The following is a 13,928-nucleotide window of genomic DNA, read 5'->3' on the forward strand; positions in this document are numbered from 1 at the left end:
GAACCCTTGCTGCATGTTCCCCCAGCCCATGAATCCTCACCCCGGTGGCAGGGGTGGTGTGTGCTGCTGCAGCGGTGTGCCCTGTGCACCCGCGCTTGTCAGCACCGCCCCTTCCAAGGCTTACTTTGATAGTTTTTCCAGCACTAGTTTCACTTCCTCTAACTTACTTTCCTCCACTTTCTTCTTTAATTTTTCCTGCAATAGCCTACAGTGGTGGATGATCGTAAGCTGTATTTCGGAGCTGCATCTGAACAGGTTATGACAACCCCAGGAATAATATGTGGTAAAATACTGCTACTGTTTTGTCCCACGGTTCACGAGTTTCAAGGGGCCAAAGCCCTGGGATCACCTAAATGTAGTGTAAGGGGTCTTCATCTATCTCCATTTTGCGATACATAATTGCACCTATATCTGACGTGTCTGGGTAGTGTGTCCTTAAGGCTTGCCATTAGGAAGCCATGCAATTTGCAAACAGCAAACCAATGTGCACCGTGTTCTGCGTGGGCACTCTAGGAAACCCTGCCCTCTTCCATATGTCATCGGCAGCTTCCCTGAGGATCACTGCTAACAGCCCTTTTATGTCCCCCACTGCTAACCTCGGGCCAACTGTCATCCGTTCCACCTCATATATCCATTCCCAGCACTTAATGACAATAATAGTAACCTACATCTCACGTTTTCTTTGTCAATATGCTTCCATGGTATATATTGAGGTCATTCCCTTCCATTTTCCAGTAGGGGCATTTGTGTAAACCCTACCTTCCCATTAACACTCCTCTTCAGTCGGATCTGCCTGCCATCATTTCTAATGTTGGTGTACACGTCTATTGGTTCTGTTATGGGTATTCAAACACAGTTGTCAGCCTTTCCCATGAGCCTTTCTCTTGAACATACTATAGCTTTCTCCCCCTTTCTTCATCCTGGGAGGTCGTTAAGTCTCTCTGTGTAGGGTGATAGGTCGTCGATGTTACATAACTCATCCACTGATCGTGGTGTTCGCTCGTCCTTGCCACCATCTGCTCCCCCTGCATCAGTCCCTATTTCCCATGTCACTCGTTTGTCTGCATCTATCCTTGTGGATGTAGGCCTACGTTGCTCACCTCCCTCGTCCCCACTCTGTCTTCCTTCATTGTCTGACCTGTTACTGCAAAAGGCATCCAAGAAGCTCAGTCTCCTAGTGGTTGTATCCATGTTGGGCTTCATGGTAATGTCGATGTCATACAAGCCGTATCTGCTCCCCCCTAGGCCTGTTCTGTCTGGTTCCATGGTAGTCCTGTCCTTTGTTGTGGTGCTATCTGGTTCTGCTCAATGTGCCCCGTCCAACTATGTCATCTTCCAGATCCACTGTTCGTCGTGTCTTTATAGCCCTGATTTCACGCACATCCTCCTCCAGCGAGCACTCTCTCTCGCTAGTCTCTAAACCTGTAACTTCCTTTGTTACCTCTCCATCAACTGTCCTTTTTCCATCTCCTCTACCTCCCTCAATCTCTTGATCTCTACTTGTTCTCTTCTCCTCCTGTCTCTCTGTTCCCACTCCTCTGTCTCCCTTTCTCTGTTCTCCCTCTCTAAACTTTCTTCTTTCACCTTCTGCCTCTGCTGTTTCTCTTCCTCTCTTATCCATTCCCTTCTCTCTCTCTCTAGCCGCTCTTCTCTTTCCTTCTCCTTCCTTTCCACTTTGTCCATTATCTCAGCCCAATCCACTGCTTCACTGTTCTCTGTAAGGCCTTCTATTGCGTTGGTTGATCCCTCTGCCTCCCCATTCGTTTTCCCTTCCAGCTTCAGGAGTATCTGTCTCCCTATCCATTTGTCCATTGCTATGCCCTGTAACCCTCCTCTGGGCCCTTATTAATCTCACCGCTCCTTCCTCTCTAAGTGGTCGGCTGCCCTGGACCTCTCTGTCTCTCTTCTCTAGTGTTTGGTTGTGGTTTATATGTCGCGTTTGAGTATCCCTCGGCTGCTCTTTGCTCCCGTAATGGGTGTATCCCCTGCTCATCATCTGTGTCCTCAGAGTACTCGCTTACAGGAGCGGGCAGGGGAGCAGAGGGTGGGGGCGCAAACCCCTGCACCTCCTGTTGGCTCACCATCAACTGATGCCTCGCTGTGTCCCCTCTCCCTCCTACAACATTCTCCACAACTCAAATATTGACATATGGCTTGCTCACTTCTTCCCCTCATAGGTACCTTGTATGTGTGTCAAAAAATTATAGCTGTACATCTTTGGAGAAACTTCTGCAAGGTGGCCATTGTTTAGTTAATTTTCCCTCTGTGCTTTTAGTCCATTCTATACTGTATTTGCAAATCTTGTCTTTATAAGGTGGGAGGGTCTTACACAGGTGCTGTAGGGGCGTGTCACCCCCACACTTCTTCTTGCCTTTACCTGACCTCAAATTGAGAGTTTTGATAATCCGCTGTTAAGGGAGATACACAATGTAGTCACAATACCTTTTAGTTCACTGCAAGCCTCTCTGGCTCCACTACCTGTCAGGTGTGCTCCGTGCACCACCCTTTTCCATTTGCTGCCTCCTAAGGCACACCCACAATCTTGTGCATGCGCCTTCCATGCACCACCACTCGTTCACCTCATCTGCCAATCCCAAGTTATCCAATGTTAGCTCCTCACTATCTCACGTTCTCCGGTTCCAATGTATAAACCTACGGGTGATGTCACCAATTTACTAGACAAGGTAGTGATAAAAAGCCAAATACTGCCCACAAAAATGTTGTGACCTGTTGCCCCAAAATACACACAACCCCAACACAAAACCCACAGCTGTCCTCCTGCCTCCTAGTAGAGTATGCCACATTTCTCTTGTGTTCGATCGGTTGCTGTTGTGTCACCTAACAAGCAATATGTTTCCTTGAGACTTAACCAGTCAAATCACCTTCCGCAATCTAGTCCAGCTCACAATTCTCAACCCACAGTAAACCACTATTTATATACTTCTGTCATCCATGCCTTCGAGTCAGTAGTCTAGGTTGTTCACCAGTGCCGTTTACCTCTAAAACCTGAATGTGCGCTAACCACAGATAATAACATCTACCTCCACTCCTGTCCCTTCTAAATTTAACAATGCTAGACAATGCCTTGATAATACTTGCCAATGTTTAAAAATACAAAACAATATTCTATGATACTCAAAACCCTCCCTCACACTCACGGTTGCCATGTGACTGGGTCAATACTTATTTTTATTTATGTATTTATTTATTTATTTATATTTTTTATTGATGTAGCTGATAAATCAACTTTACAACATAATTCATTCATTAAAACATACCAACACTTATGCAATATATAATATTACATATTTTAAAACTTATCCAATAGCCAATTTCATAAAAGTCAAATTGAACATGGTCAAAATCAAATCAACATCAATATCAACAACAACAACAGCCCTATCTAAAGTCAATAGACTCTGTACCTAAACGTAAATGGAAAAGAAAACAGAAAGGCAAGCAAAGAAAAAAAAAACAGACTGCATATACAAGAATGAACACAAGATTAGCTGTGGTTATCCTGAAACATGTTAGCATTAGTCTCATGCAATTTTAGCTCATGTAGGAAGGCCAGGGCTCTTAGTCTTACGACTGTAGAGTAACCAGAATAAATAATTTTTCTGAAGTACGAACTCCATACAGCTCCACTGTTGATTCAAAGTGGACCCAACGTTGACTGACCAGTGCCACACATTCAGTCAAGAGATGCCTTAAGTTTTCTTCAATGCTCTCTTGCTGGCAGAATCAACAAAACTTCATAGGTTCCTTGAGAATCTTCTGCCGCACCAGGATCTGTCTAGTAGGCCACAGGTTTAGCCTCAAACGCAAAAAGTCATGTATGTGGGCTACAGACAGTGCTTTGGTCAAATATGTTTCTGGGATGCTATGTTTTTCCTAGAAAATAATTGTGCATCAAAATCACGATATTTTGAACAATCATCACTAGTGCTTGCCCAATCACAGGCAAACAATCTAGTTGTAACCTGTGTCGGGTTTTGTAGAAGAATCGTTAAAGACACGTCCACCCATGCCAACGCCTGAACCACCTGAGACCGCCATTTGGTGATGAAGGCGTTGGTCGATGTGAAGACATGATCAGCCAGAATACCCTGAACAGAACATGCTTAATATGCCAAAAGGCATTTTCTAAAAAGTCCCACCATTTGCCAAATGTATCTCATACATAGAGATATTAACTCAAGTTCATTTCGTATGAAGGGGAGAGGATTGCAGGTCGGCAGATTAAGTACCCCGCGCCAATATTTGCCCTCCAAAGTGCACCAAAATGTTTTCATCAATATAGGTCTGGTCTCAGCTGCATAAAGCAATATTGGTGTTGTTTTTTGATTATAATAGGTCAAAGCAGGGGCAACTGTAGACTTGCCATATTTGCGTAAGATGATCTTGGTCTGTTGTATGGCCGTTGTAACTTTATGAGATAATAGTTGACCATACAGAAGCACACCTCCATAGTTTACTATTTGCAATCCTAAGTAAGTGTAGGTTTGCAGTACTTGTAATCTACTCCCCATGAGAGTCCAGATGCAAGATTTATAGCCGTTTTTTCAAAATGAATTAAACAGCATGACCTTAGTCTTCTCAAGATTAATAGACAAGTAATTCATCTGGGTGTAATCTGCAAGAGCATCCAAGGCTCTCTGAAGCCCTTTTGGCGTCTTGGACATTGAGACTAGATTGTCAGGATACATTAGAAAGTGTATTGGTGTGTTTGCCAATTTAGGGGTGTCAGTTAAGATGTTATTAAATGCACTCCCCACATCGGAAATAAAGAAATTAAATATGGCCGAGGCCAAGGTGCGCCCTTGTCTCACCCCTCTATGGGTTAATATTGGAGCTGTTAATCTACCATCCACCAAGAGTCTTACTTGTATAGAGTTGTTTGTATGCAGATCTTTAATTAGAGAAATTATGTAGGGGGGACAACCCTGGTGAATTAACTTGTGGATCAATAATTCTCTCAAGATAGAGTCAAAGGCTGCATGTAAATCCACAAAGGACATATATAGGGCTTGCTTTCTGGACTGATGCTGTGTGATTATTGATGGGAGTGTCATGAGGTTCACCCCAGTGCCCACACCGGCCATAAAGCCCATTTGCAAAGGGTCTCTTTGTCCAGCTTCTAAGGTCCACCTGTTAAAGTCTCTGAGTATAAATTTTGTGAACAATATTCCAGGTGTGTCTAGTAAGGAGATATGTCTGTAGTTGCTCGCCACAGACCTATCACCCCTCTTGAAAATTGAGACTATTACAGCAGATTGCCAGGAGGAGGGTAATTGATGGCAGGATATAATTTGGTTAAAGATGGTGTATAAAATTTTAGACCTATTACTGGATGTTGTTTAAAGATATAATTACATAGCCCATCCGGCCCAGGTGCTCGGGAATTGTTGAGTTTTAGTATATAAAATAAGACATCTTCCTCCTGAAGATAGTCCTTCTTAGTTGGAATAATGAAGAGTGGTATATGAATTAGCCCCCAACTGTTTTTGATACATGCTAGAGAAGTGTGCCACCCACTCTGTCTCATTGACACCATTAAGTTGGACAGGCTATTGTGACATGTTATTAGCAAAATTAATCATAGTCCAAATTTGTGCAGTGTTTTTCGCAAAATGCTAACCAACATAGATTCACCATCTGTTTGGAGCAGTTGGAATCGATGTGAATGTAACCAGTTATTGTACTGGCAAGAAAGAGCGTGAATGCATTTGTGTTTGTTTTCACAGTTAGATAATGCTACCGACTTTTTGTTTTTACGCAAAATGGATTTCTGTGATTGAACCATCACATTGTATTCGTGCCGGGGTTTGAATTGTGCATTGGTGGGTGGCTGTACTTTTTGTTAATAACTGTGTAAATAGCAAGTGTAATCACCCGAGGCAGCCTTACCATCATGACAGGTACTCTCCACATGTTGGTGAAATGCTGTCAAAGTTTGGAGATTCCATATCAGGCGCGTTCTTGCATTGTTAACCATCATGGTTTGAGAAAAGTATTCACATCGATCATCACTTGCATGAACTTCAGTCAACCATATTAGGTTCAACATATTGTGGTCACTATACGTTTGTGGTATTATCGTGAAACTCATATTTGCATTAAACATACTGCGATCTATATAAATGTAATCAATAATTGAAGCAATTTTCCCGCTTTGCCAGGTCATCGGTGGAGGAATATCTCACACAAGAGACCCATTGCACATGAGGAGCCCCCAATCCTTCATAAGTAGGTGCCATCTTAGACAGGATAGGTTGTATTTGGGATTATTGACGGGTAATAGTTGTAAATTCAAATCACCCATTACAATAATATTAGTTACTTCAACTGATTTCGATATGAGATTGAGCAAATATTCTAGGTCACTAAAGAAAAGCTCATCCAAAAGCCCTTTCGGGTTGCGATAGATGTTCAAAACTGCCACAGTCGCAACAGAACAAGTGAGCTTTTTCAACAAAAGGGAAAGAATTGGGGCGGCACACCAGGACAGCAGCCAGTTGTTATGATTCTTAATCGCTACTAGCAAACCTGAAGATGGACGACCACGAGAGGCAGTTTTGGCAGCATGGAAAACAATAGAGTGGCCTTCACAGGTAGGATGTTCTACTAGCCACGTTTCTTGTAGAATGATTATATAATGTGAGGCTAGAAATCCTGCACTACTCCCCAGGAAATGGGGATGACCACAAGTGTTCCAACTAATTATTGAGATTTGGACCCTTGTTTTGTCATTTGTTGATTATAAGTCAGGATTATGCATCACTGCTTGTACCAAAGACTGATTTTGTAATTTGCTATTAGTGGAGATTTTCCACCAAATGCACTCTTTTGTAATTCAGGCATCCCTGACTTATTCAAACTATTTTCAAAGGTTAAATTCCCCTCAAAGTCAAAGACAAAAGGATCTCTAGCCAGAACAAAGCCCAGAGCAAAAATGTCCATCCGTGCTTGCCATAAGGCATTTCTGACTAGATTCGAGTGTAACCACACTCTAACAATAGAGCTATCGTTGTGTTGGACTTACTCGACCTGTTCAATGTCTGCAGATGTTATGCTGGAGTGTACTAACCTCCTCACATATTGCAAGTAGACTAGTTCTATTCATAATATAATGAACAAAAGGAGCTGGGCGACATTTAAGTATTAACCAATGAATTTTGGCTTTTTTCTTATGATCAGCGCCAATTTTGTCTGATTGGCTAGTAGTCACATTTTGTAACTCCATTTCTCTTTGTTTAACTCCAGCGCTTGGGTTAGAAGCTGTGGATGTTTTTCCCTGATTCACTTGTTGCATTTCAGTATGTAATGGGTACTAAACAATTTCACTCCACGGTTTCTGGACAGTTGAGTTCTTACTAAAATAGTTTCGAACAGCTCTTGCAATTTGATCTTCAATCTGCACCATAGTCTTTTGTTCGTCAACTTGCTTTTCTACATAGGTCTTTGGATTAGAAGGCCTTGTTGCATTCAGAAGGTCCAGAAAGTTATTACCGTTCATCAGGTCTTTACTACTCATGTCATTCTGACGTGCATCTACTCCAACCGTCAAGAAACCATGTAGTGAATTGTCTCAGTGTACAACCAAGTGAGCAGCTGGTACCATTGTGTTCGGAATAAGCTTGCCCACTTCCTGATTGTAGGACTGCACCTGTAAACTTGTGGAGTCCTGAACATGCTGAATTTTGTCAATCACCCTCAATACAACAGGCGCACATAATGACTGTGCCTGTGGCTGCGGCTCAACCTCAGGTATGAACATTGTTAATGGAGGCTGCCTTGTTAAATCAAGACAAGTTTATTTTAGATCAAGATATTTTTGTATAAAGTTCTCAATCTGCATTCGAACATCAGCAAAAATAGAAGCTTGGAATTCATCCCGTTCAACACCCCTAAAATCCGCCTGCTCCTGAATTGTATTCAAATGAAAGGATTTCGGCTCAGAAGGAGTGGATTGTATAGCAGGCATTGGGCCTCATTACGACCCAGGTGCTAATGGGTTAACGGCGCCGTAAAAGGCTGCGGCGCCGTTAACCTATTAGCGCCTAATTACGATGTCCCTTTGCGGGACCCGACCTTAACGGCTGGTGTAGACCAGCCATTAAAGTAGGGACCCGCAAAGGGACCTTGGTGCTAATTACGGTGCCGTACTTTGCGCCTTCTCCATTCCCATTGAGCCCTATGGGGCAAAAATGGGAATGGGGAAGGGCCATGGAGGAAGGGGGAATTACCGCCCTGCCAACCTTGTAATGGGGTGGTAATTCCCCCTTTCTCCATGGCGGAGTCGGTAACTTACCGGCATGGACCATGGTGCTAATAGCACCATGGTCTTCCACCAGGGTCGTAATGAGGCCCATTGAATCTATTAGGTCATTGAGCGGAGAGTAATCTTTGACCTCCTTTGTCTTCTCAACTCCTTTATTCTCACTGTTTGTTATTGGAAAAGGGTTTTTTTTTTGCACCCTTGTTTTTCCCCCTGGCTTCATTTGAGGCGCCAGCCGATTTATTAATTGTTTTATGTTTGCTCTAGCTCTCAATGGAAGAGCTTTTTGATTTTTAGTTTTTTTGAGTCGCATCAATGTTTATAACTTCGCCCTTCGATGGTAGAGCCTGCTCAGGAGGTACCATGCACTTTTCTGTGTTATTCAGCTGGGCGTTTGGACTAGTCAGAATTATATGAGGCTGCTAGTCCAAATCATTAGAATTAAGAGATTGACAGAGTCCACCACACTATTGAACGTCCGATCCAACTCGATCACATGAGTAAATGTGGGCAAAACTACTTCTGTAACAGAGGGTGACCTATCCACCTCATTAGGTACATGAAGTTGTGAAATAACAATGCATGTACCCTGTTACATCCATTTGCCATGTGCATTCATTGCCAATTTTTCTGGTACCATCTCACTCATCCATACCATTAATTGATCAATTTGCTTAGTTTGGGCCGTGAGTTTCAGATCTAAAGTTTCAAACAGCTTGGTCAACATGGATATGGTTGAATTCATTGCGTTTAAGGTAATTTCTAATAGTTTAAATTGAGGTGAGACCAGCAAGTTGTTATTGGGAATTTCACTAAACCTCAGTGAAGATTGACCATCTGCTACCAAACCAGCTAAAGACATATGAACGGTATGAATAGAATCACAAATAAACTGGGAGATTGACAGAGGCTGTTCCTAACTGAATATATTGAAGACGAGGAAGCAATCAGAGAAATATTTTCCACATTAAAACTAGTGTCCTCCTCTCGCTGATCATTAGAATTACATGCGAGTGGAGGAGACGTTAGATCACATACATCTTTCAGCGGACAACTATTGGAGACACAATAGGATTTTCTGAGGTTATAGAAAGATTTGGCTTGCTCACACTATCCTTAGTGGCAAGCACCATTTTCGAGGGAATCAAGTCCACACAATTCATTGTAGAGGTAATAGGCAGTCCTTCCACCATCAATATTTGTGTATCCGAAATGGAGATGTGGCCCAGCGGAACAAGTACCTCACTTGGGGCCAAAGCTGCTTGATCAGCCTTAAGAGAAGGCAGTCCAATGGTAATTTCTGATGCCAGTCTGCAAAAGTCCCGAATATCCCCCGGAATTAACTTTTTTCCATCAGTAGACAGCAAATTGTCTGAAAGTTAACATTTTGGAAGAGAGGCCCAAGAATGGCGACGTGAAGTGGATTTGAGGACCAATGAGGTGCTTGAGGTTTTCAAGGCCTTCGGCATATATGTTGGGAGTAAGTATCCTCGAAATGCCATAAGTGCTTGTTAATTAAGCAGCAAGAAAAGTAAAATGCAGCTGATAACAGCCGCAACGCCTGAAGGTCAAAGGGCAGCTCAAAGGGAAAATCCCTGCAATTGCTGCCAATCATTGTTCACCTCACACGTTACAGACACTGCTTCTTGTAACAGCTACAGGACCTGATGGTCGGAGGACAGCTCAAACGGACTAGCCCCGCAGTAGCTGCCAGTCCACGTTCTCCACACAGATTGCACGGACTACCTTTTTATTTGTTTTGTTTTGTCACCTGCGTGTTGAGTGCACAATATCAGAGTCTACTTCCTTTATCTGACACCCAAGTGCTTGTTTTACTACACCACCAAGGACTGTTCAAATCCTTAGAATTACATGTGAGTGGAGGAGACGTTGTATCACATACATCTTTCAGTGGAACAACTAATCGAGACACAACATGATTTTCTGAGGTTATAGAAAGATTTGGCTTGCCCACACCATCCTTAGTGGCAAGCACCATTTTCGAGGGAATCAAGTCCACACACTTTGTTGTAGAGGTAATAGGCAGTCCATCCACCATCAATATTTGTGTATCCGAGATGGAGATATGGCCCGGCGGAACAAGTACCTACTTGGGGCCAAAGCTGCTTGATCAGCATTAAGAGAAGGCAGTCAAATGGTACTTTCTGATGCCAGTCTGCAAAAGTCCCGAATATCACCCGGAATTAACTTTTTTCCATCAGTAGACAGCAAATTGTCTGAAAGTGTACGTTTTGGAAGAGAGGCCAATGAATGGCGACATGGAGTGGATTTGAGGACCAATGAGGTGCTTGAGGTATTCAAGGCCTTCGGCATATCTGTTGTAAGTATCCTCGAAATGCCATAAGTGCTTGTTAATTAAGCAGCAAGAAAAGTAAAAAGCAGCTGATAACATTGCAATGCCTGAAGGTCAGAGGGCAGCTCAAAGGGAAAATCCCTGCAGTTGCTGTCAATCATCGTTCACCTCACACGTTACAGACACTGCTTCTTGTAACAGCTACAGGCCCTGGTAAACGGAAGGCAGCTCAAAGGGACTAGCCCCGCATTTGCTGCCAGTCCGCTTTCGCCACACAGACTACCTTTTTATTTGTTTTGTTTTGTCACTTGTGTGTTGAGTGCAGAATATCAGAGTCTACTTTCTTTATCTGACACACAAGTGCTTGTTTTACTACACCACCAAGGACTGTTCGATGGGTCAAGTCCCACTGTTATTGTCGACCAGCGTAGATATGTGATTGCAAACAGAGGAAAATATTCGTGAGCGTAGCAGGGGGAGACATTAATGTGGCACACGTTACAGTCATTCAATGTCAGAGTAGAAAGATCGGCAACTCTTACTGCACAGAACAAAGTCAGGAGCTGGCCCTCGCCTCCCACCAGACACCAGACACACTGCTTACACAACGGGCCAATACTTACACTCTGTGTTCTGCTGACGCTGCTCGGCTGCCTTGTCACCCAAAGCTGCCACTTCCCCTTCCTGGTCTGCTGGACGCCTCACGAATTTCGGTCAGGATATTCCCCATGCTGGCTCCGGATGGTTTTTCTGCAGTGCACAGATTCCTTGTCTTCTCGAAAGACGCAAAGGGGTCCTGCAAGCCTCTCAGGCTCTGCATCAGAGGAGTTGGCTTCATGCCGGGCTGGTGCAGCCAACCATCCTCTGCTACCAACTTGTTGGGGGGAGATCTCTCCTGTCGTATGCTAGAGTTCTGGGGTCCACCTGACTCTCAAGGGCCCCAACACCCTTCCCCAGAATAGACAGATGACTCAGTCAACGGCAAGTTAGAACGCATAATGAGGCACATTGGCTGCATTACAAGTATGGTGGCGCGACTAGAAATGGCTGGAATGAGGTGGTCATTCCATTACAGCCACATAGTCACAAAATTACTGCTCCTTTTTCTAATTATTATGTGTTTTATTGTAAGATGGAGGATTTATCTCCAGCAAAATGCAGGAGGGTGAATATTCTACCTTACTTCCAAAAATCTCCAAAAATCAGCTGAAGTGAACAAACCATTGCTCTCTCTCAGATGAGGTTGGGAGTGACTAGAAATTCCGAGCTAGATTTGGTGCAGGGTTTTTATTCAGGGTGACTAATTAAGTGTTTGGAAGTCGGTGAACAATGGAAGTACCCTCTGATGAGCCTAGGGAGAGCGAATCAATGAGATTAAGTGAATGAAACACTTGCAATTGTCTAAACGGACCCTCACCCTCCTATTCTAGGAGTGAAGTTACCAGAAATATTAACCTGGGTTCTTTTTGTAAACACTGAGTAACTCAACGTACCCTCTGACAAGGTGGCACTCGAAATAGATTATAAAGGTTTATAGTAAATACGTACTGTTAGCAAAAGGCAGAACGTGTTACGCTCACTATATCTGCGGGGGCGTCGGGCACTGTTGGGCAATAGACAATCTTCCCCAGGTCCACTGGTCGGGATAGGTCTGGACATTCACCGTGGAATCTGCTCCTATGGAAATAGGGAAAGGGTGATGAGTTGCGGGCAACCCTAAGATTGTGGCCCCCCTTCTGCCCTCTCCAGTTCATACACCCGTATGGGTGGTTAGGCCAGATGGCTCACCTGATATTTTGTAATGATGGACTCTACTTCCTGCTGTTCTTTCAGGGGGGCTATTCTTCGTAGGACCAGTTACTTCACTGGTTCCCAATGAGGACTGACCCAGGCCTGCTGTGGTAGTCCTGTCAGTTGCTACTTATCCTTTCTTCAGCAGTTCATTATCTGTCTTTGTCCCTTATTTCCTCCCTGTGTTCCACCGTGTTGTTCCTTGTCTTCCTTCTTGTTGTTCATTGTTAATTCTTACTGTCCGTGTGTTGACGTTGTCCCTTTTCCTTCTTTTGGTGCTGTGGCGGCTTTTGTGTTATTCGTTAAAATGCTTGTTGTCCTTGCATTAAAGCTGTTTCTTTATCTCCCTAGGTGGTGATGCGGCTCTGAGATCGTAGCACGGTATGCAGGAGCAGCCACGAAGGAGTAGGGGAACCACAGTATGCAGTAGAGAACGCTGCGGGATGCGAAAGAGGAGACACGAGTAACAGGTATGTAATCTCAAACGCGAGCGCGAATGACTTGGGTGCTGCGCATGTCTCTGATGTGCTAACCTTTCTCCTTTCTTCACTTTGCAGCGCAGCGGTCGTGGTGAGGCTTCAGGTCCAACGGCAAGTATTTGCAGGTTTCCAGGTTTATTCTCCACTCTTAAAGGTGTGGTCGATTCTGCATCTATGGGTAAGTTGCTGCTTTAGCGGGTTCTCTCATAGATGAGGATGTTTCAACTGCAGACTGGATCCTGGATCACGGTGAGCGTCACGTTGCAAAGCAAAGTAACCTGAAGCACAGACCAGTGTGAGGGCGGGGTTTAAATAGCCTTGAGATGTTTAGTCCCGCCCTTAGGTAGTCTGGCTGTACATGCCCAGCCACACCCGATGGAAGATGCTGGACACACTCTGCCACACCTAATGTATGATGCACTTGCAGAACGAGCCTGGCGGTTAAACAGGCTTAATGTTCCACATGGTTTGGCCCTTCTCATGAGCCTGGCGCCCCAGAGGCAACAAGACAACACCCACCTGGCCCTGTGATGCAGCCAATGGGGAATTCTGGATTCCCCCAAGGAGCCCCTTGAATAGGGGCAGATGGGCATTTGTGCCCCTGACTGGGTGGCCATGACAGCACTCCCCCTCAAGGCCCCTGTCTGGTCCCGGTTTGGTTGGATGGTTGCAGTGGAAACGCTTGTCTAACCACGGGGCGTGAATGTGATTGGTGGGCTCCAAGGTTCTGTCTTGACGTTCATACCCCTTCCAATCCACAAGGTAAAACAGTTTAGACCAGATGAATTTTGAATCAAGAATGTCTTTGACCTCAAATTCTGGTTCATTGTTTATGATCACTGGTTTTGGTGGTGTATTGATCCGTGTGCCGGATTGGACTGGTTTGGATGGATCTGCATGTTTGGTGGTAGCTTTAATTTCATGGCAACCGGGTTGACCACGGCCTTGATGGTGTGTGGAGCTAAATACCTTGGGCAGAGTGTTCGGTGTCCTTTTATAGGGACGTGTTTGGATGCCAACCATAATGCATCTCCGATCTTATATAAAGGTGCTTCCTTTCGAT

The sequence above is a fragment of the Ambystoma mexicanum genome, chromosome 8, assembly GCF_040938575.1.
Source record: "Ambystoma mexicanum isolate Mex_15411 chromosome 8, UKY_AmexF1_1, whole genome shotgun sequence".
NCBI classification, from domain to species: Eukaryota; Metazoa; Chordata; class Amphibia; order Caudata; family Ambystomatidae; genus Ambystoma; species Ambystoma mexicanum.